The following is a 21,464-nucleotide window of genomic DNA, read 5'->3' as shown; positions in this document are numbered from 1 at the left end:
ATTAATTAATAATATTATATTAAGTTTTTTCTTTACAAAATCATATTTTTTTGCGATCATCAAGGACATTTAGTATAAATAAAATTGAAAGTTGAAAATGACCTTTTCCTAGTGCCCCTGCAAACTTTCCTTAATGTTCCCCGCTAGCTTAACACAGAATGTTAGCAAATAAAAAATCTGTCTAACTCCTAAAACAGGGTCAATGTCAAATGTTTTTCGCGAATCTCAATTTTTGTTTTAATGGAAATATTTCTACGAATACATTCACCGTCAGGCCTCATTGCGATTTTGAATCACCCTGTACACACCATGATAATTCTTAATTGGAACTTTCGCTAATAAAACGTTTATGGTGTGATGTGCGCTCTGTGTACTTTTAGAGCACGAATAGAAACAAAGTAGTAAATTGGTATTTTTATTGGTCACATGAAGTTTACATACTAAACATAATGCATCAGCTCAGATGACAAATAATTTAACGTTCCCTATCATTAGTTAACTAACATATATTTAGCAATGCGAAAAAAACTCATCCAGTTTTCACCGAGGAGATAATTTACAAACATTTTTATGAATTTCCTGTATTAATTTTGTATTCGCTACTGAAATTTTGAAATGATTTTCCTAATTTGTATTATTGTCTTAGCATAAGATGCCAAGGTATTTCTTCTGTGAACCAATGTGTTCGTGTCCGTTCGTGTACCCGATAGTGATGAAACTGAACACAAAAACGTGACTCACCTCACAGATGATGTCCGTAGTATTCGGCGGGATAATGAGCGTACTGATTGTGGAAAGCTGGATCTCCTGGCGGCCGATGCATCATTTGTTGGTCGCCCATCATATAACCCATCGTGCCATCAGGGCTGTAAGCTCCACTAGGACCTGCATGCGGAGAAAATACTATTAGTGGTGTAAGGCGCTGTTCTACAGCTTCAGGTATGGAAGGTAAACGTTCTTGCACCAAGACTTGTAATGCCATTAATATTTCAAAAGCCTTATGTCTATCTGAATTTTATATATTTTTCGCTTCTTTCGATGAACCATTATGTTGCAAGGAGACGGTAGAAATACGTCACACAACTCTTCGAAGCTGAGCGACAACATATCGATATTTAAAAATATATACGAAAATTTAACGGGAGGTTTGGGCCCGCATATCATTGAAAACAATATGGCGTCTGCACTAAATGCATTAAGGGACAAAAACGCGATGGGTCCAGGTCAACTGCCAGCGGAGGTACATCATCTATTGACCTTCGAAATTCTAAATGAGGAAATGAACAAGAAAAATGGAAAAAAATGAGAAAAAAAGCTAAGGAAGGCCTATGGCCAATTCTGGACGAAAAATTACTAGAACAAGAATATGAAATACGCTGACGACACAGTCGTCTTACCGGAACCACAAAAAGGCCTGTAAACGACTATTAATAAAATTCTCGCTGTAGCGAATTTGGACATGATCAACATTGAACATAAGCAAAACAACACAAGACAGTAGTAAGATATTCTTAAAAACTTACCCTATGAAAAGAGTAAAATAATACACATATTTAGGAACAACTCTTAATGAAATCAATGCCAGCTCCCAAGAAGGAGGAATCAGAATTGAACTTGCCAAAGAAACCTTGCATTTAAGTTATGGAAAACTTTATGGAACGAAACTCTAACTAGCGTAGAAGTAATGAGACGCGTGCATAGAAAACGTGAATGATCACAACAATCAACGAAAATAAACTGCTATATTCTGTATATCGAACATAAAATGTGACGAAGCCAATGCCCAATATCACAAGTTATCATGCATAAAGAAATCGAAGAAAAAACATCTATAGCACAAAAGCGAAACTAGGCTGAAAAACTTCCGGAAAGTTTATCGTTGTAATAATAGTGATTTATTTCGATTAGTGACCATTACCCACCTTCATAGTGGAGTAGCACCTAAAGAAGCAGAAGTGTGTACAAAGAGCAAAGTTCCTACTTAACCCTGGTAGTTTACTGGAAAGACATTGAAGATTGATCCAATGCAACTTTTACTTGAAATAGTGAGCCTTAGTAGGAAAATAAATAAATCACTTAACTCGATGAAGTGTAATATAGACACATTAGTTTTCATTGTCCGGGTGGAATTGTCGATTTTCAGTGCGCCTTAATGGCACTTGGATTATTAATGTCAGTCTATGTAAAAGTGTTCCTTCATTCGCTATCGATTCCAGTGCTTTTCTGTTCCTGCTGAAGACAGGCGAAGAGAAATGGAGGAAGCCATTGACCCTTGCGGGCCAATCCATCACGCGCGGCACACAATCGGCCGCCCTAACAGCCAGCAAGGGAGAGAAACTTGATAGAATTTCCTTCTCAAAAAGCCTCTCGGTGTATGGATTTAGCTAATTCAAGTTACGCAGATGTGTAATCTGGGTGATTAATTAACACCAGACGAAATGTATCGAATGACCAATGGAACCATTTAGTTGGCACAGGATTTTATTTCTTTTCGTACAATGTGCGCCAAAAAGTTGGTCTTTTATTTGATGGCTGCTCTGAAATGTTTTGTAGGGGTTAAGGATTAGCAATTTACTGCAGAAAGTCTATGAAGAAGCAGGGACTTTTGAAACAAATAATTAGCGATCGATTATTGAAATGGAAAGCTTTCTCAGAGCTTTTCGCCTTCTGAAAATCTCTGAGGAAAATTCGGAAATATTTATACCTTCAATTTTCGGCTTGATTTTGTTGAGTTGATGTGAGAAACTCGGAAGAACACAAAACCAAAGCGCATACAAGTAATAAACTTCACTGCCTTAAGAATACATGGACACCTTGTTAGTTCGCTGGATTTTCAAATTGCTTTTCACCCCGTTACTTTATGAGAGATTCAACAAACTGCGATTGAAAGAATTAAACATCAAATACAACAACAGCTTTGTGCATAAATAAAGCAACTAAAGAGCACAACAAAACTTCGAAATAAGTTGGAGTATGTTAAAAATATCAAGTGAAAGATTGTTCGAAGCGCAGAGGCTTGGCCTTGCCCTACGATAACGGCCCATATACAAGACTTTTCACTTACAATTCATATCGGCTCGATTGCTGGTATGGGATCGGCCCATATCTTTCGAAAAATGCATACAACAACGTTAAGCTTTAATGGAAATCACGATTCATTAAAAAAAATGAGATAAGTCGGTCGCGGCCTAGCAACGCCATGCCTCAAACTCATTTAGTTGCATTACCTCTCAGAATCAAACAAGGATATCTACTAAAATTTTAAATAATTCGAATAGCATTTTGATAGTTGTTAAGAACTTGATTTGTTTGTTCCAGCATGGGCTATTAATTTCAAAAAGTGAAGCTGGCGCATGGGTTTCGCACGCTTTGCCTGAATTAAATAACTTTTCTTTAAATCAATGAAATAAGATTTTACGATGAATATGTTTAACAACTTACTGCAAATATGCATTTCTAAAACACATCAGTTAAAGTAAAAGAAACTAAAGCAATCAGCAAAGTGCGAAGAAAAAAATTCTAAATGAAGAGTCAATTAGCACCGATTGGAATCTTTGATGGTTCAAGTGAATAATCAGAACATCTTGCAATTTGAATATATATAAACCCAGCAAATACACATTAATTGGCCAATCATGATAATTTGAAATCGAAGGAAGAGGGCCAGTCGCTAATGCGCTAATTGAGAAAGTTGTTCCAATAAATATCAGGGAGATAAGATGATAAGATTCTAGATGTCGCATATAAATACATTCTTCCGATCTCAATTAATACGTTCTTTAATTTGCTTTCAACAACGTTACCAATGAATCGGGAGCGACAAAAATGTTTTGAAATATAAGTCTATTTCCTGGACAATTACAAGGCGACTTGGTGCAAGGACAGTCAACAGTGTTGTATATCTATCGTCACGCTGATATGAATTCGAAATTGTCGATTCCATACAGCAAAACTGACAGAATTATAATTTTATCTCTCTAAGTATCTAATTTGATGAAACTCTGGTTTTGAATCACTGTGATATAATTACGGATAATAAATACACTGCAATAGCACGAGACATCATCAATAAGTCAGTCCAACCATTAACTGGACATATAACAGTTATGTGAAATATATCAAATTAAAATCTTTTGGTCTTTTAAATGGCCGATCTTATAAAGATATTGGAACAGTAATTGGCACAAAATGAAATGCCACATCAGAGAAATGACAAAGCCATTATCATTGCATTGTATGGCAGAAAGCTGACATGGCATCCGATCAAGATATAACTTTGCTTCGTTGCAATTCCTTTACGTTTTATTTGAAGGCCTATTAAGATGCCGATGAATAGAGAAAAGTTCATGCAAAATACTTTCATTTACTACACTACCAAGTTCACTTACCTGCTCGATTTGACTGATCGATCATTGGCTGTACTATTCTCCGCCTGGCGTTGATAAACCTGAAAAAAAGAAATTACGTAAATTTAAAAAGTTTCATTTACAGACGAAAAACTTCGAAAAAATGTGTTATAATAAGTAATAAAATAAAGTGATAAATTCCGTGATATATTCAATATAATAGACGCCTGGAACGACTGTGCTGATTAAGCACGCAAATTTATTCTACTCAGGAAATGAAAATCGCCGGCCAAAGTAAAACTGGCTACAGCAGAAGACGAGCACCGATTATGCGAGTGTTGAGGAAACAAGTCTTCGAAAAAGTCACGGAAAACCATGTACATTTTAGGCGCATATTTTGTTGGACCGTTTGAAGAAGGGCTCCATTGCACATCAAAATTTTATTTCAAAACAAAAACTGAAAACGATCAACACTGATGTTGCGAAGTGAGTTAATGGATCGAAATTGGGCAGTTCTGTTATGAAATAGTCAATTTTGTGCCTTTTCTGTATTTATTTGGGAATTTCAGGACGGAGCAAGTTGTCATAATCCTAACATGACCCTAAGTCTTTTCAGGTCAACCAGTTATCAACTAGAGTTGTTTTAAGTTTTGCATAGACACTATTTACTTTATTTTCTGGTCATTTATATCAATCAGTCCAGCAAGCTTAGTAGCTTGTTGCTTAGTAAAAGTCGCACAACCAAGCACCAAAGAAGGTACATATTCTTAAAACGTATGCTGGCTTGGGAGGAAGCTATTCAGGAAACATTTTAAACTTTTAAAAATATAAAGAAAAAAATGTTAGTATGAATGTCTTTTCATGCAATTTAATGTTGACGTTAAATTTTATATTTTTCAAAAATTAACAGATGCGGGGGCCGCTTAATCTTGTTTATATGCCATTTTGTAGAAGTACTAGAAAATTACGATAAGTATGAGATATCAAACGTCGCGGAAACGCGTCTTTGAAGATTTCCATTGAAGGGGTTGAAGTGACCATTTTGCTGCAAATAATATCGCGATCACTCTCTCTATCTGTTAGCTGAGGTAAAAAACACCATATTTGAATACCTTTCGCAAAAAACGGTCACCGGTCACCCATTTTCTTCGAAACAAGAAACCGGCAATCCTTGACGACAAAATTGCACATTGTCATACAGTAACTTTTAACGATTGCAAAGGTTTTTTATCCTCTTTTTTCTTCTTGTTAACATGACCATTCAAGCAAAAGTGAGTCTCATTCGACACAATATGTTGGATATTAGTCAAGTGTTCTTGTTCTAAACTTTAGGAATGCTTCAGTAAACTGGAGGATAATTATCTCTTGTCCTGATTGATAAATTTTTGTACGACTGCGGCAAGGGTTGCTTCAGGGAAGCTTTAAAATTAGAGAAAAGAAGAATCCGAAACTTTCGCGGAAATTAATTTTAATAAATTATCTTTTTACCATTACCATCATCTAATGAAAAATCCAAAGTCGAAGTATATTATTCTGCCCAAAAAATCACTCTATTTAATAATTGTATAAAGCGTATTGTTTTTCATCACTGATACGGAATTGTTTTGATCCTGTAATTGTAGAACTTGGGAGCGATTTCTTCGAAACCAGTGCACCACACCTATTTTGCACTTTTTCTACAACCGAACTAAAAACTTATCAACTTCACTTTTGTTCGCTGACCAAGACAATCCTACCTTAAAAATTTGAATTTGTTTTTAAAGGTTGAACCTGAGCCGCTTTGGATTAGGCCTGGGTAACACTGTGTTGAGTTGCGCTATTGAGTTGTTGCCGATCTCTGAGTTAACGAGTTAAAACTTATCGGTTAATGAGTTATAAGTAATTTATTAAAGCTTTACAAGACCTGAGATTAGAATTTTCACATCTAAAAAAAGGTCATTAACGTTTTTTCAGAGTAACGTTTTACTACTTTGTTCAAAAAGGTTTTCAAAAGGTCCCTGTGCAAACCGATCACTGAGGCGAATTTTTTAGCCTAATCAATTTTGTATATTTTGGCTGCAAAGGCTCCATTATTGTCAGAAAAGAAGAAAGTCATCAGAAAATAACGTTTTTTTTGTGTGCGTATTCGATTAAAAACTTAGTTTTGTGATCAGTTTTAGAGAAAACCTGGGTTTCAGAAAAAAACGGGAGGAATATAATTTCATTTTTGTTCCGAATTCGACGTTGAGAAAAGTTTTTGTAAAATTTTTACAAAGCTATACATTTATCTTGTAATTTTTTGCGTAAAACACCTCCAGATCGTCAGTATTTTTAAGTACATCTCTATAAAATAGAGCGTGTTTGAGTAGAAAGTAAAACAAAATTCAGTCAAAACTAAAAAACCAAATTTGTAACAAACTTTGTAGTCTTCAGGGGTATAGAGCTGTCGAGATTTCCAAATAATCTGTTCTAAACTTTTGCTTATTCTGTTATATTATTTGATTTTTGTTTCAAATTTGAAGCTGGAAAGGGATTTTAAAACTTTTTGCAAAGTGACGAATCGAAATTTATTTCATAATTTTTCACGGAAAGTACCTTAAGATTGTCAGCATTTTTAAGTGAAGCTTTAGAAAATTGAACAGTTTGAAGAAAGGGTAACTTGCCTAAAACTGAAAAATTCTGAAATTTTGATAAAATTTTAAACATCTTATTAAGAAATGATCCTGAAAATAAATCTATAAACAAGTAAACAAATTGAGTTACTGCGCCGGTGCGTTGGATTAGAGCAAATTTCGTAGCACTGCGCGAACTCCTAAAAATTCACTGATGTACCCAGGCCCACCTTAAATGAATGCTGCATAAATGAAGCAGATTAATTCGCGTCAAATCCCAATTACATATTTCACGTGAAGCATGTGGTTCCCATGCAACAATTGCGCCAAAGAATAAATCAAATTTCCAGTAAAATATTGGAAACATCGCGAGTGTAAATATTTCATTTTTGCACGGATATTTTTGCAATATTGTAAGCGGCAACAAATTTGACGATCGGTCGCCACTGAGAGAAACTGATACACACAATTCGTGTTGCTTTTACATGCACGCATCCAATATCGGAAACGCGTCCAATCGGGCGGCAGAAAACCCAATCATTTCCGGTGTCAGGACGCATTAGTTGCAGCGTTATTTTGATGCTCGGTGACAGCTCAGCCGACGCCATGCCGATGCTGCTCTAATCTCGCTTTATATTTTACAGTTCTGTTTCGAGAGGTTTGCTGCAGCCCGTTTTAAAAATAACCTGGAGTTTCGTCTTTAATCAGCCTCAAATAGTCCCGTCAATAACCAACAGGAACAACAATGTTAATTTTAGAAAAGAAATCTTTTCGGGGTTCTGTTCGAATTGGGATTTCTTGAGTGTCTATCAAGTTTACTCTGCTCTTGTCTTAGTTAACTGGGGTTGTTCACACTTCACATCAGTAGTGTTGGAACATTGATAATGTGACTTGTTAGCTGGAAAAAAGGTGATTCACTTCTTTTAGACAAATACATGAAGTTGGCAAACAACCTAATTAATAGTATTTTAATTCTCCAAATTTCCATTATTAAACTTTGGTATGCAAGAGTGGCATCCACCTTTGCCTTCAGTAAGCATGGTATCGCTCAACACTTTTTAAACGTGCGTGAATCTTATTTTTAATACAGGAGTAGTGTTATTAATATAAGTCAAAGTGCCTTACACTGATTATTAACTGAGATATAGTGATCCACCTTCACCAGCAAAGTAAAAATGTAGATCAGTAAACAATCACTAACTCTTTTGAAGCTACTGTGAGTATACAGTCAGCTATTTGTCATCCTTTGATCCATTGGAATCTGAGGGTTTCAAAATATTTAAATGTTTGCCGATTGACATTCACTTACTGCTTATTACCCTTTCTTATATTCAATGTTCTTCAGATAATTGATGCTTCAAAAATTTCAAAACAATGTTACAACAAAGCAGAACCTAATCAAATTAATAGGGCAAGCCAGAACCAGGCCGTTGGTTCAGGCTCATTAAAGCGTTTCTTGCTCGTTTTAGTTTATTTTATTAGTTTCTCTTCCAAAAATCAATTTGCCAAAATTATATAGTTCAGAAACCACTTCACAAATACATGCAAGGTTCTCATATATAATAGAACTCAAGAAATTCTACAAATGTTCGTATTGGAAATCAGGCGTGGAACGCTATTTGAAGGCAAAGGTAGACGTCACCTTGGATGTGCAAATGTGTAACTTTTCCCTTTAAGAAGAATAGTGGTGTCTATAGGACCACCCATATAGAACACCCACAAACTTACGCTCAGGATTGTGCAAAACTCATATTCAATTTACATGTAATTCTATTGTTATAAGTCAAAGTGTGTTATTATACTTTTTTGACCGAGATGCACACCAACTTTTCCTTAAGCAAAACTAAAAGTTGAGAAAATCCTGTACGCAGCAAATGCTATACACTTGAGCTGTCGGTACTGCTTTCGCAACTGTACAGCAGGAACCAATTGCATCACTGTTACTTGCCTTTGGTCCTTCGAGCCGGATATTCCATATTCATATTAAAACTTGTAAGCAAATTTCTACTTGTTGGAAATCTGACAGTCAGTCAGTATTTTCTCATCAATCTCTCAGGAAGAAGTAAACTTTCTTCTCAATCTCTCAAGAAGAAGGTTTGTAAAGTACATACTTTTCTTTAGAAACCAAATATGTACATAAAATAATGTTAACAACTACTAATAAAATTTCTAATGTTGTTATTGAAAGCTCACAGGTTCTCAAACAAACTGGTGCAGAGTTTATGATGTATTTAGAGCTATACTTTTAAATGAGTATGACTTAACTGACGTGCAAAAGTTAATTTACTGAACATATTTCAACTTTGAACCTTCGTCATTCAGTCTGATTGAACATTTACCATTAATAGGAAGTAATTTAGACGTGGCTATAAATACTCAAAACTAGTTAGAAACATCAGATATCAAAGGACTGATAAAATCTGCGGAAATTCATAGTAACAATTGAACTGTTAACATTCTTCTTGATCAAAAATTTTAAGTGTCCTAGTTATAGTCACAGAACGATCCTACACACTTTAATAGTGGTAGATTGACTACCCTGAGGTAGAAAACAAAGTTTCTCATTCTATAGTAAGAACAGCGATTTGATCTTGTTATAAACCGTCCAATCACAATGATCTAAATGTTTCAAATTCGAACCACTGTCAACTGATCAAAGGAAAAATATTATCCAACAGGAAGTTGGGCTTTAAGGTTTTTGCCTTTTTTAAGTCAATGTACATGGAAATTGTGTCCGTTCTGCACCCAAGGGCTATAATACAATACTGTAACAATAGCAATTATAAAATTAACAATTTTGTACATAATGAACCGATCTTGCCGAAGGAAAATTGCTGTTCACGCTACTGAAATCTCAAAAGGTGATATTGGTAGATACGACAAATAAAAATTTTTTTTGCGGACGTATAAAAGTAAGGATTTAATTCAACTTTACCTACCACTTTACTACCATTACCTCTAAGAAGATACGGAGACACCGTGATAGAAAATAATGTAAATGGAAATGTCGCATGGACCAAAGATCAAGATATAAAACCTACAAATTTAAGGAAGAGAAGATAAGAATTTTATGGAACATTCTGGAAAAAATTTGGTTCTCAGCCAATCAGAACGCCAAATAGAAAGAAAATATCCAAAAATTATAGCTTTGCGGTGAACTGTTGGTGAACTAATGAAATTCGAGAAATAAAAAGTACTGTTATATGAAAAGAATTTGAGACACCTGTATTTAAACACCATTTAAGATGATTTGAGAGTAAAATTATTTTACAGAGCTGTGCAATTGCGGCGGTTTGAATAAATAGGGCGCCCAAAAAAGCGAACTGAATCGTTAATGCAGTTTTCTATTTTCTCCATGCCGAGATAAAAACGGGGCCAAAGCCGTTTTGCAAATTGGGAAAAGATGAACAGCCCGTCAAGCCCATATACATCAAGAATCGATGTGGCGTATTTCCTTCGACTTACATATGAATAATACAGGGAATGGTGCAAGTGTAATAGTCGCCGTGGGAAGCAGTCTCTACCCGCTCCCTAATGGATAGGGGAAATTGATCCAACAAAATTCCTTGTAATTTTGTTTATGTGTGACGCGCGGCGCAAGGGAAGGATGCCTTCGAGTTCCGCTGCTGTTGCCCTAATCGAAATACGACTGGAAGAATGTTTCCCGCAAACTTTTAACTTAATTCCCATAAACAACGCCGCTGTGCTCAAAAACAAACAAATTTATTTCCCGTTCGCTTGCTGTTTTTCCAAATAAATATCTAACGCAAACTAAATGCTGTTTTAACTTTCCAACAAACCGAATACGTCCGATGTGATAAACTTACTTCCGAACATTACGGAAATTCGCAACTTTTCTGATGTTTCATTGTCGGTATGGCCGACGGAAAACATGTTTAGACTCTTCGGTTAATATTGCATAATTGACTCATTTGAGGGAAGTTTTTGTGTTGGACATTAACAGGATATTAGCGATAATGAGTGAAAAAGTGAACACGGAGTAAACATAAAGTGCGTCGCTTTGTTCTCATTTTTTTCAACTTGTTACTTTTAACACTTATCGGTCATAATACAAATTATTGTCCCCCGAACAGAGACTATTTTTCAGATCCCCGATTATTAAAAATAATGGGCTGTGCTAGGTAAAACAGCTGAACATTTTTTCGAGTACCAAACTATAAATTTCTAGGTTCAACTCAAAGAATGACAAATGAGTCCACCGCCGAACATGAAAGTAAGTGTCCTTATATTTTTCTACTTTAAATAAACTTATAGATAAACATGTTGTGTTGAGTTAGAATGACTATGTAGTCGATTGCAAACCAAAGAAAAAATACTAATTGACAGTAACTATAATTTAAAAAGAATCTACATTAAATACCATGTGCGCCAAACTTGGGTGGTGCAAAATAACCCTGAGATAAGGTGTATGTCTATCATCACTGCATTAATAAACTGGCAGATTTTCAAGAACCTGTTAAGAAGAAGTTCGACAAACGAATGGAATTTTGCGGCTGATTGCTCGAAATGGACTGACGTATTCCCTAATTTGCCGCAATCTTGCTCGCTGATACATCAATAACTTACTTGAATATATGTAATAGCACCCAGATTCTTTGGAATTGGTATAAGCAATAATTTTCCGTTCGACTATAAAGATCTATTGGCAAATTTGGATAATATGTAAAAACATTTGAACTTAAGACACCATGATATGGAAAGCATCTCAGCAAGCTCGAAGGTATTCAAGTTTTAGTTTCCCCAACTAGCACACAATAGGAAAAGCTGTTGCTTTCCACAAAATAGCAACGTTAATGAAAAAGAAGACTGACCTAACAAAAAACGTACGTAATGGATTCGAGGTTCGTTAGAATGACCGGCACGTTCTCCTGATCTGATTCCCTTGGATTGTTTTATATGGGGATACATCAATACTGCGCATTTCAAGGCAAATCCATGTGATATCTGTGACCGGAATAGAAAGAAATATCGTTTGGGGACAAATTGATCAAGAATCAGATGCCAGGGAATATTTACCTATATTTTGTCATGAGGATGCTGCAAGACTTTACAGGAAACTCAGTGATTCCAGGTTTTTTTCATTTATCTTAGAATATTTTATCATGTTAATCAATTTCTAGCGGGACTTAAAAAATAAGCTCAGGAGATTCCGAATTGGGGCTTGAAAGTTCAATTGTCTTCGAATTATTGTAGATATGTATATCTGTATCAACTATTGAAAAATGCTTCGTATGATAGCGTTAGATGAGTGGGTTCTTCCGCATTCAAAAGAGAAAAACTTCAAGACGTTTATCGATAATTGCCATAGGAAGTTGTCCTGAGCGTTGTGTGAATTCGCATTTTACGACGGTTATCAATGAAAAAATCATTACGTTTTTATTATTATAGCCAATAAAGCATTTTAATGCGGCACAGCTGACGAACGACGGCAATTTCGCAGAGTTTTATTGACAAAGAAAAGCAACCGGATTGCAGGAAAGAAGGCCGTCGAATTCGGCTGGGGAGGCGCAGGACGATGTTTTTCTAGACAATTTGCTTTTCGAACATTAATCTTGGCGTAGCGGGAGTGACAAGTTATGCACGCTTCCTGAGCAAGGATTAAAGAAGGGTTCTTCCGGGGCACCGCGCAGTTTTGCTGCCTTTGCCAGACGCACACACACTCACATTCACATACGAAGCAGGAATAAAGAAACAGTAATTGTAGATTTCGGGGTCTTGTCTTTATGGAATGGGGTGACGATAAATTTCCGGTTTAATATCTTTCGGCATATAAACGCTGGCTGGGTCGCAAGCTGACGCCAATGATGAAGTCCACGGGTTGACCCGCGCCGCGTTTCCAGCTGTTGCAGTTCTTTTCCAAATCCGACCATTTGCTGACGACATAATTATAACCAGGGGTTATTCGGGGTGCGTCCAGTGCCGGTCTGGAAAGCAATTCCGAATATCACGTATCGAACAAATCATCGAAATGTCACGCTGACCGCACCAAAGATCGCAGCTTTATTTAGCCCCGGTCGAGACGAGCATAGAAATCGTAGTCAAGCAGGCAATAACGGGCATTACCGGGAACCGCGGCCAATTTCTTTAGGTTTTAGGAAATTGCATTGCGTGCCGAATGGCTAAACATGCGGGAGCAAATATCCCAATTAGGTTCAAACTCTAATAGCCCGATAAAAATTTTGATCCCATATCCAAGTTATTGTTTCCATTAGGGCATCGAAATGACGATCTTCATATAAACAGGCTCATTATCCGCTCGGAAATTGCTCGCAGCCCCTCAACACACATACAGAGTGATTAGAAGTCAACGTTTATCACCTGACACGTCAGAAAATTATATAAATCCTGCATTAGATATGCAGGGAACATTATTCCTAAGCCGATTTATAAAGTAATTTTTCAACAAATTAACACAAGTACCTACTGCCTCCAAAATCACGCAAAAAATGGTGTAAACTAAGACGGTCGTCAACAAAATCGACAGATTTGAAAAACAAAAAATGTAATTTTTTTATATTAAAAGTAAATAACTGAAATAACTTAAACACGTTAAAATAGACCAAACTAAAATTGCTGTTTCAACTGGTCATCCACACAGTTAAATGACTAGTTTGAACGACGAGCTGATCATTAAACTGTCCAGTGGATGGCCAGTTGAAACAACAAGTTTAGTTTGGTCTCTTTTACCCCGTTTTAATTATTTACTTTTGTACTGTTTAAAATGTTTCCCAAATTTTACAAATCAGACTTTTTCATAGTCGTTTGTTGACGAGATTTCACTCTTTTACTCCGTTCCTTAACATTTTTTGTTTTCAATTCAAGATTCAACTACAGTTTCATTTTAAAGCGAGCCAAAGAAGAGGAGAAATTTGAATCGGTTTACTTGTCCTACGCTCATTATAGTAATTAATAATTCCTTCCTATTATACTTCAAGTATAAAGTTGGTCAGTCCTCCAATGCAAGTTTAACAAATAAATAACTATAATTCTCCGATTATCCGTTATTTTTAAATGTTGATCATGAGCGATCAAATCAAATAGTTTGGTTGACTTAAAGGGTTTTGACTGTTTAATGGGCAATCGATTCAGATTAATTAATTACGAGCGAAATCGGCTGAGCCCATATCCATATCCAGTGATATCGGATTAACGCTAAAACGTTATTAACATGTTTTCCCAGTAAATTGATACTCAGTGATTCCCAAAGTAAACTAGGGCGGCAAAGTGGCCATAACTCGACTGTTTTTGTCAACCCTTTCAGGGTGTAATGTTTCTAGGGGGGCACACACGCTGAGCCCTAATCCTTCCTAATGATCGGCTCGCTGGCTCCTTTATCTCAATTCCTGACACTTGTCTGAATTTCCGATCAGTCGAACTTTTACAAATAATCGCTCTTCCATTTGTGCCCCGGTAATTATCGTTGCTGTAAAGGGGTCGAGTGGAGAAATAGTGCGCTTAGAGTCCCTCGTGTCCCTTCTAATGGATTAGATGAAGAAAAGGGTTGCACACGAAAACAATTACATTAGTTTGTACACACATATATAACATTATTAAGATGGGAATCAGATGTCGCCAATGCAGCACGCGCGCTAACATCGTACTCCGAGAGCGGAGTTATGAATGTGCCCAATTACATCTTAAAAGCTGTGCTCCATTAATTTTCACAGCTGCTGCCTCTTAATTGGGATCCACACGCTCGATAATAAACGGTAACCATCGCAGTTATTCTCTCTATTTTGCACAGACCGGCTTGATTAGGTGAGACACTGGATGATGGTTCTCGAGAACAGCACTCCAGATGCAAATAATAATTTAACCCCTACTTCTCAAACGATAATTATCACAACAAAACGTTTAATTTAAGCATAGCCTTCCCTAAACCATCGTAAATAATTTTACGGAATTATGCTCTATTATATTGCGTACTTCCTTGGCTATTATTTTAATAATGGGTAATTTTCAATTTGAATTCGTACCATCAGGTATCTGGTTCCATCACGTCTTGGGTTGAAAAAAGGGTTAAGGTTTGCATCAGCTCGTACTTCGAACAGCACTTTTAGAAGACTCCTTTTAGAGAACTCCTCGTCAATTTTTCTGCTTCGCACTAAACGTTGATTTATTCAGTGCGACGGGTTTAATCATTCTCAGACGGCATTTCCATGGTCTTACCGATTTTCCGGCTGTTAAAAAGTCAAAAGTTTGATGCTCAAACAGGCAGATTTCTGAAAAAAGCGAGAATTTTTAAGCCTAAAAGGTAGGCAAAATCTGAACGTTATTCTTTAAAACGCAATTTTATTTCATTATTGGACTCAAAAGATGTAATCTCGACTTTCACACGTTATTCATGTGGGATCTTTCCATCTTCAGAAAACCCATAAGATAAGCGTTACTAACTTAGCTGTAGATAAGTTCTAAATTGTTGACGCGGATTGATTTTTCACAAACTGTTTGTTGGGTATTTTGCCTCAAAAATGTTTGTCTTTAAAAAAGACAGAATTTCCTCACGTCTTTTATTACAGATTCATAAATTATTGCGAGATAAGAGCACTGTTTATCAATCTGTAATAAAAGACGTGAGGAAATTGTGTGTTTTTAAAAACAACAATTTTTGAAGCAAAATACCCAACAAACAGTTTGTGAAAAAATAACTTATCAGTACTTAACATGTTTTACTAGTTTGTTGTACTATGAGAAACCTCCAAAACTCCAATATTTTGATAACTTTACGGAGTAACTCAAAATAGGAACATTTCTTTTGAGAAATTCATGAGGCTTACTGGAGAAAGCAGAAAAAAATAAGTTTTATTAAATGTAAGTACATTTCTTGAAGATATTAGCTCTTGCAGATTAAATTTAAACTTTAGGATTAAGACACATTTTGAAGTTGCTGGTCATTTGACAAAACAAGAGTTTAGTTAAATATTACAAGGAGAACATTAAGTGGCTTGCTCAAACTCACGGAATTTTCGTGTTTAGAAAAATTACATTTCATTTAATTTTTGATGGAAAAGCTCATCGACAACCATTTGTCAGGTAACCAGCAGATATTTATCGTCAATAAGTCAGTTTAATTTTGTGGTTAGTTTTTCAATTGTACTCTTCAAAGCCTAAAATGTTTAACAATGCGGAAAATGCAACAAGTTGTTTTCCTTTAACTCCTAAAGTATCCACTAATTCATTATAAGTAACTCGACTTGAATGGGGAAATAAAAATTGTCGAAGAAAGTGAAAATAAATTGAACTGTTTATTACTGCCGCGATATTGATGGTAGTTAATATAAAAGTTTAAAAAGAAAATAAAGACATAAATCAGAGCGGTCAAAGAAGACTCTCTCTAGGGCCGGTTTCAGCCCTATTATCAGCTTTCATCAGCCGGGTTTAGCCCCAAAATAACACTTCCAAAACTCCAAAAGCAAAAGCATTACTGCCGAATTTATGTTTTAGATTTTCATAAATAACCTTAGTTTTAAATGCGAATTATTTCTTCTAAAATTTTCAGCCTACAGAAGAAGATATGAATGTGCACTTTTGTGAAACTGGTAATTTTTTCTGGTACTTGGGGCACCGTGAAAAATAATTTCTCCTTTATGTTTTGCAACACACAGTTACTTACGGCTTATACAGGACCGATCAGGAGCTGGAAAAATCAGTCTAGTGTAACTTTTCAATTAAAGCGCCTGAACATACAAACCACTCGTACTTGCGTAACGTCGAAAATAAATTTTCCTCGACCGCCCGAAAAACTCACCAGTTTCAAATCAGAATAACCCTATTATTGATGCTCATCCGAGCTTGAACCGTAACCAAGCATCAATCTTCGAAGCAAAAATTATAAGTGTTTAATGAACAAAAACAAAATTGCGTACAAAAATAAAATCTCAATACACACTAGCAATTGCAATTATTGATAAACATTATATCCAAACAAGACACGCCAGAAAAGTTTTCTGCTACAAACTGCTCATTTCCGTTCCAAGTTTCGTTCTCTTAAACCGAAACAAAGCACTTTAGAATATAACATCCTATTTAGGTCCCCGAAAGTGCTCTCCTAGCAATCAGAGTTGTGGAAAATACTACCGCAAAACTTTTTGCGGATATCACGGATCATTTGATTCCAGTTCCTGAATAGGGCTCAAATGGGTGCCGGAGTTCGGAAGTTGTTCATTTTTGGCAATGGTAACGGTGACGATTTTCTCCTTAAGGTTTAGATGCTTAGAATGTTTAACTGGAAAAAATTCTGCCGTCTGGTATTGAAAATAAGCGAAGCTAAAGCAATTCAAATAACAAAGCACCGGCTCAGTTTTTAAAAGCCTGTAGATTGAGGAGAGCTGAATGGAAAAGAGGCATTGTTCCCCGTGTAATACCGAACTGATAGGATTGAGTGCCAAAGGGTATTATTTCACCGTCTAAAACGAACATTATAATAGGGAAAGCAGATATGTCGTTATCGAAAGCTCTTTAATCGAACATCGTATTTACCAAGAATATGCGGCGCCATCACTGTCGTTTGTTGAGGTCTATTTATACCTGTGGGTTGGAGGGATAAATCATTATATGTACCCCTTCTTTCCAGCAACAAAAAATATACGCGTTTCGATTGAATACACTTAGAATTATAAGAACAAAGCAGAAAAACAAAGCGGGAAATTATTATTCTTTTTCGAACATCATTAAATACTAAACAATAACAAATCTACAGCTTTGATGTTGCCTTCGGTCGAGGAGAATAAGCAATAAAAGGTAATTTACCGCCGTGTATTGATTTATTCTTTCATAACTGCTCTTGACTTTTTATTATTGAATCAGTACAACGACGGATTGCAGACGGATAAATTAATATTCGGAATTTGAATCACTTCAAAGAACTAGAGGAATTTAATGAGGACTGTATTTCACATTATTTACCATTTGCAACATTATTTCTTGGTGGCAGTGGAAGTTACTAGTGGGTGGTTTAATTGTCAACATAAGAATTTTTGTAATGGAAATACTAATGGCAATTGTAAAACTGCCCTAGACCTGATTAACTAATAGTCGTAATAATTGAATTTCCGATTCACTTGCTTGCTATCCACCTTATTCCCGTCAGTTTTTGTCACTGTAACTGCTTGGTATTTCGACATTTATTTAAAAAATTTTAAGGGGTTTAGGTCTTTCAGAAGTGTTGTGAACTTGACTGTTTCCGTTATATTTTGCGTCTGCGTTTTTTGACTGAAAGTGCCAACATGCAAAACTAACTTACAGATGACCACAGTACCCACAGTTAGCAAATTCAACAGTTCATAAACTGGCAAATGTGTAAACGTTTCTGCAAGCAGAGTGTTCCGTAATCCCATGCTCAAAAGCGAACTGCGACATTATTTGGCTCCAAAGAAGACGATCTGATCTAACTTTTATTAAGAAAAAACGCCTGATTCCTCTGCTATTGATGGTCAAAGTTCTTCAGAAAAAGTTTTTTGATATATTTCGATTCGATGGACTTTAAAGAAACTCGCTATGTAAGAATAATCTTTTGGTGAAAAAACCGGTTTCATCCATTTGGCTGGTGGCCACTGGGAAAGTGGTGAATTCTTGAGCCTTGGTACAAAAACGACCAGAACCTTCTATTCGGTTACGGTAATCAACTCATGTTTTTGAATTCTATGCAAAAACCTTTTATGTGGTCTTTGTAAAATCTTGGAGCACTCATAGTTTTTGCGCAAACGTTTTTTTGCTGGTTCGTTGCTATTTAACAATTTACGACATTAGCTCCGATTTCCAAAAGTTAGTCTTAGGTCGGTTTCCAAAAGACGAAGCGTTTTTGTCCAAAAGGCGTTTATCAGAAATATCACCAAAAGAACAAGCGAGTTTTTAGCAAAATATGGCCCTGACGTAGGAACAAATCCTCAGCAAGTTTTGCTAAAATGCATCTGATCACTCTTCCGATATTAGGAAATCTTAATTTGTTTTATTTGATTTAAGATCAATTAATGTCTAAAATTGTTAAATGGAAACTAGAAATACCTTGTTTGAAGGCTGCAATATGTTACAAAGAGCACAAAAATGTCATAAAAGGTGTGAATCGAGCCAAAAACTTGACTGGGATTAAAAAAAGTTGGCAGTTTTTGTAGCAAGACACTCCTCCTCATTTGCCCAAAACCGATGAACTTGGATGCTTCATCCACATATCAGTGGTGCATAAGAGGAAATTTGTTTAAACCGCAGTTTTTAAACTGCACATTTATTCTGAATAAAAGCCAGGTCAGATCGCCTTCTTTACACCCACAGAATGTCGCACTATCTTTTTATCATGTGAAATATTTTTGAAATAATGAAATCAAACGTGCAGGAATTCTAACGACTGATCCTGAAGTTTTCACTTGCTCCCATGCAATGCACCATTCTATTAGCAGAGTTATAGTAGATAACAAAATGGGTAGTAACGGAAGATGCTCTTAACAATGGAATGAAGAATGTGATTCTTGGAGATACTGAAGAATTGAACTCCCTTAAACAAAAATCCGTTTAAATCCAGAACAGGGGCAACTGTAATAAAGCGAAGTAGAAACAGCCGCGTAACGCAATCATAGAAAAGCGTGGAAAGCTAAGTGATCACCAACAGCTCACTAGAGATCCAAAAGATCCTTAGGTCTTCGTAAACATGTTTCAACTTTCAACGGAATTTTAAACTCAGTCGCATAGGGCGAATGCTGCGTCCCACATTCAAAACAAATGCAATGCAAATGAATGAACCATTAAGTTTCCAGATGAACCATTTGCATGAATGTGTCCTTATTCCAAGAAAATTGGGACAGCGCCTTTGTAGTTTCGGTGTAAACAAAAAAAGTTTAACTGGCAAATAGAAAAAGGCAAGATCCGCCCCCCATGGTTTCGGTGGAACGTAAACGGATCCAGGTTGTAAAATGTACGAGCACAATAATTATATCCAACTCTTCCTGTCATGTTGTTTAATTTCAAAGTCAAAAATTCCAGGAGACAAAGACGTCGTTGTAACCGTATCCGAAGGCATAGCTACGTAACTCGTATTTTGTTTGCAATTTAGCTGCGGCTTCCACCACCAGCCCCTCTTCTCGTCCGTCCCGCTTCCCCCCTTTGTTCATTCCTGCCGCCTCGTTCGCTGAGTTGATTCTGTTTTTCAGCAGCCCCCGGGATCCCGTGCCGGCGGGCGCAGATAAGAGAATTGCACTGTCAAGCCAGAATGATATATTTGACCAACATTTCCATAGAGCAGCAGCCGCTCGCACGAGGATTTCCAATGAAGCGTGCTACGTGCGTAATCTCTAAAATTCGAATTAACGCACACACAAACCCTACCGATAGTCCGATGCCGGAGTTATCTTGGGTCTCGCACCTGACAGTTTGCACTGGAAAATCGTCTTTCCACATTAATTACTCTGGTATTCCATCTGTATATCTGCCCCAGATGGAATGCCAGCATTATCAAAAAGGTTGCCGAATTTAATCAGAGCTAACACACCTCATCTTTAACATGCCCTTAAATATGACACATGTATATCAAATTCCTTTCCATTCAAACTGCCTGTAAATATTCCTCAGATATGCCGAACTATATGAATTCTAGTGAATAACGTAAGTTGATACCCAGTGCCTCTCACTACCCAAGTTGAACTCATGTATTATCCAAATAATGACGAAGAGCTAGTGAAAGAATGCTAAATGGAACTGCTTCTAGTATCATAATGATGATTTACTTTTGCTTACCTAGTTCTACTAATAGTCTGTTGGGCTTAACAATTTTCAAATGCGATCATTTTTTTGCCGATCTCAATCCATATGATATTTTTTTAACTCTTTTATTGAGGGTAGCTATTTTCTGAAGGGAGCAACTTTCCCACAGCTGAAACCACTTTTCTTTGCTAGTAGTAAATTGTGAGCTAGTAGTAACACAGCAGCTGCTTCAAAGATATAAGGAGGGTTTTACTGACACTATCGTTGTCTTTTAGAAGCATGCATGATGCAGAAAGCGCCAAAAAAAATGTAAAATACTACTAAATCGAGTCAAAATTTGCAAAACTATAGCAGAGCGTCTAGCTATCAACAATTTAGGTTAGTTTGCAACCCCCGAAAGTCACTCAACTCGAACAAAAGTTTTAGATAAGTTATGATATTCCTATCTTTCCTGGGCCTCAGTCAAAGTGTGAAGTAAAAATTTTGAAACATCGTTTATTTCATTACGTTTCGGCTAGACAACAGCGCCATCATCAGATTTAAAATTTACTTAAACTCGTTATTAACAAAAATTATTATAAAATTAACGTTCTTTTAGGTCTTTGCTTCTCAAAACCTTAAATTTGTCAGCCAAGACAATTTTAAGTTGTCGTTTTTTACCAATCATGAGTTTGTGTAAATTTTAAATCTGATGCTGGCACTGTTGTCTCGCCAAAACGTAATGAAATAAACAGACAAATTGAAGGTTTCAAGAAGGCAAAGACCTAAAACAACGTTGAGTTTTACCAATCATGAGTTTGTGTAAATTTTAAATCTG

General features: G+C 36.2%; 1 long non-coding RNA gene across 1 annotated transcript in view; it reads right to left on the bottom strand.

The window, feature by feature from the left end:
• Positions 1–402: 402 nt before the first annotated feature.
• The window catches only part of LOC125503283, a 32,771-nt gene continuing 11,709 nt past the window's right edge, over positions 403–21,464 (bottom strand). The window contains exons 2-3 of the long non-coding RNA XR_007280729.1: positions 4,389–4,447; positions 403–903 (exon numbers count right to left, since the gene is read on the bottom strand). This is a non-coding gene — a long non-coding RNA (uncharacterized LOC125503283). The remainder of the gene's footprint in view (positions 904–4,388; positions 4,448–21,464) is intronic.

This window comes from Dendroctonus ponderosae, unplaced genomic scaffold (assembly GCF_020466585.1).
Source record: "Dendroctonus ponderosae isolate FM_Combo_2020 unplaced genomic scaffold, Dpon_F_20191213v2 Dpon_F_20191213_166, whole genome shotgun sequence".
NCBI lineage: Eukaryota > Metazoa > Arthropoda > Insecta > Coleoptera > Curculionidae > Dendroctonus > Dendroctonus ponderosae.
This window is presented reverse-complemented; position numbering and strand designations above follow the sequence as displayed.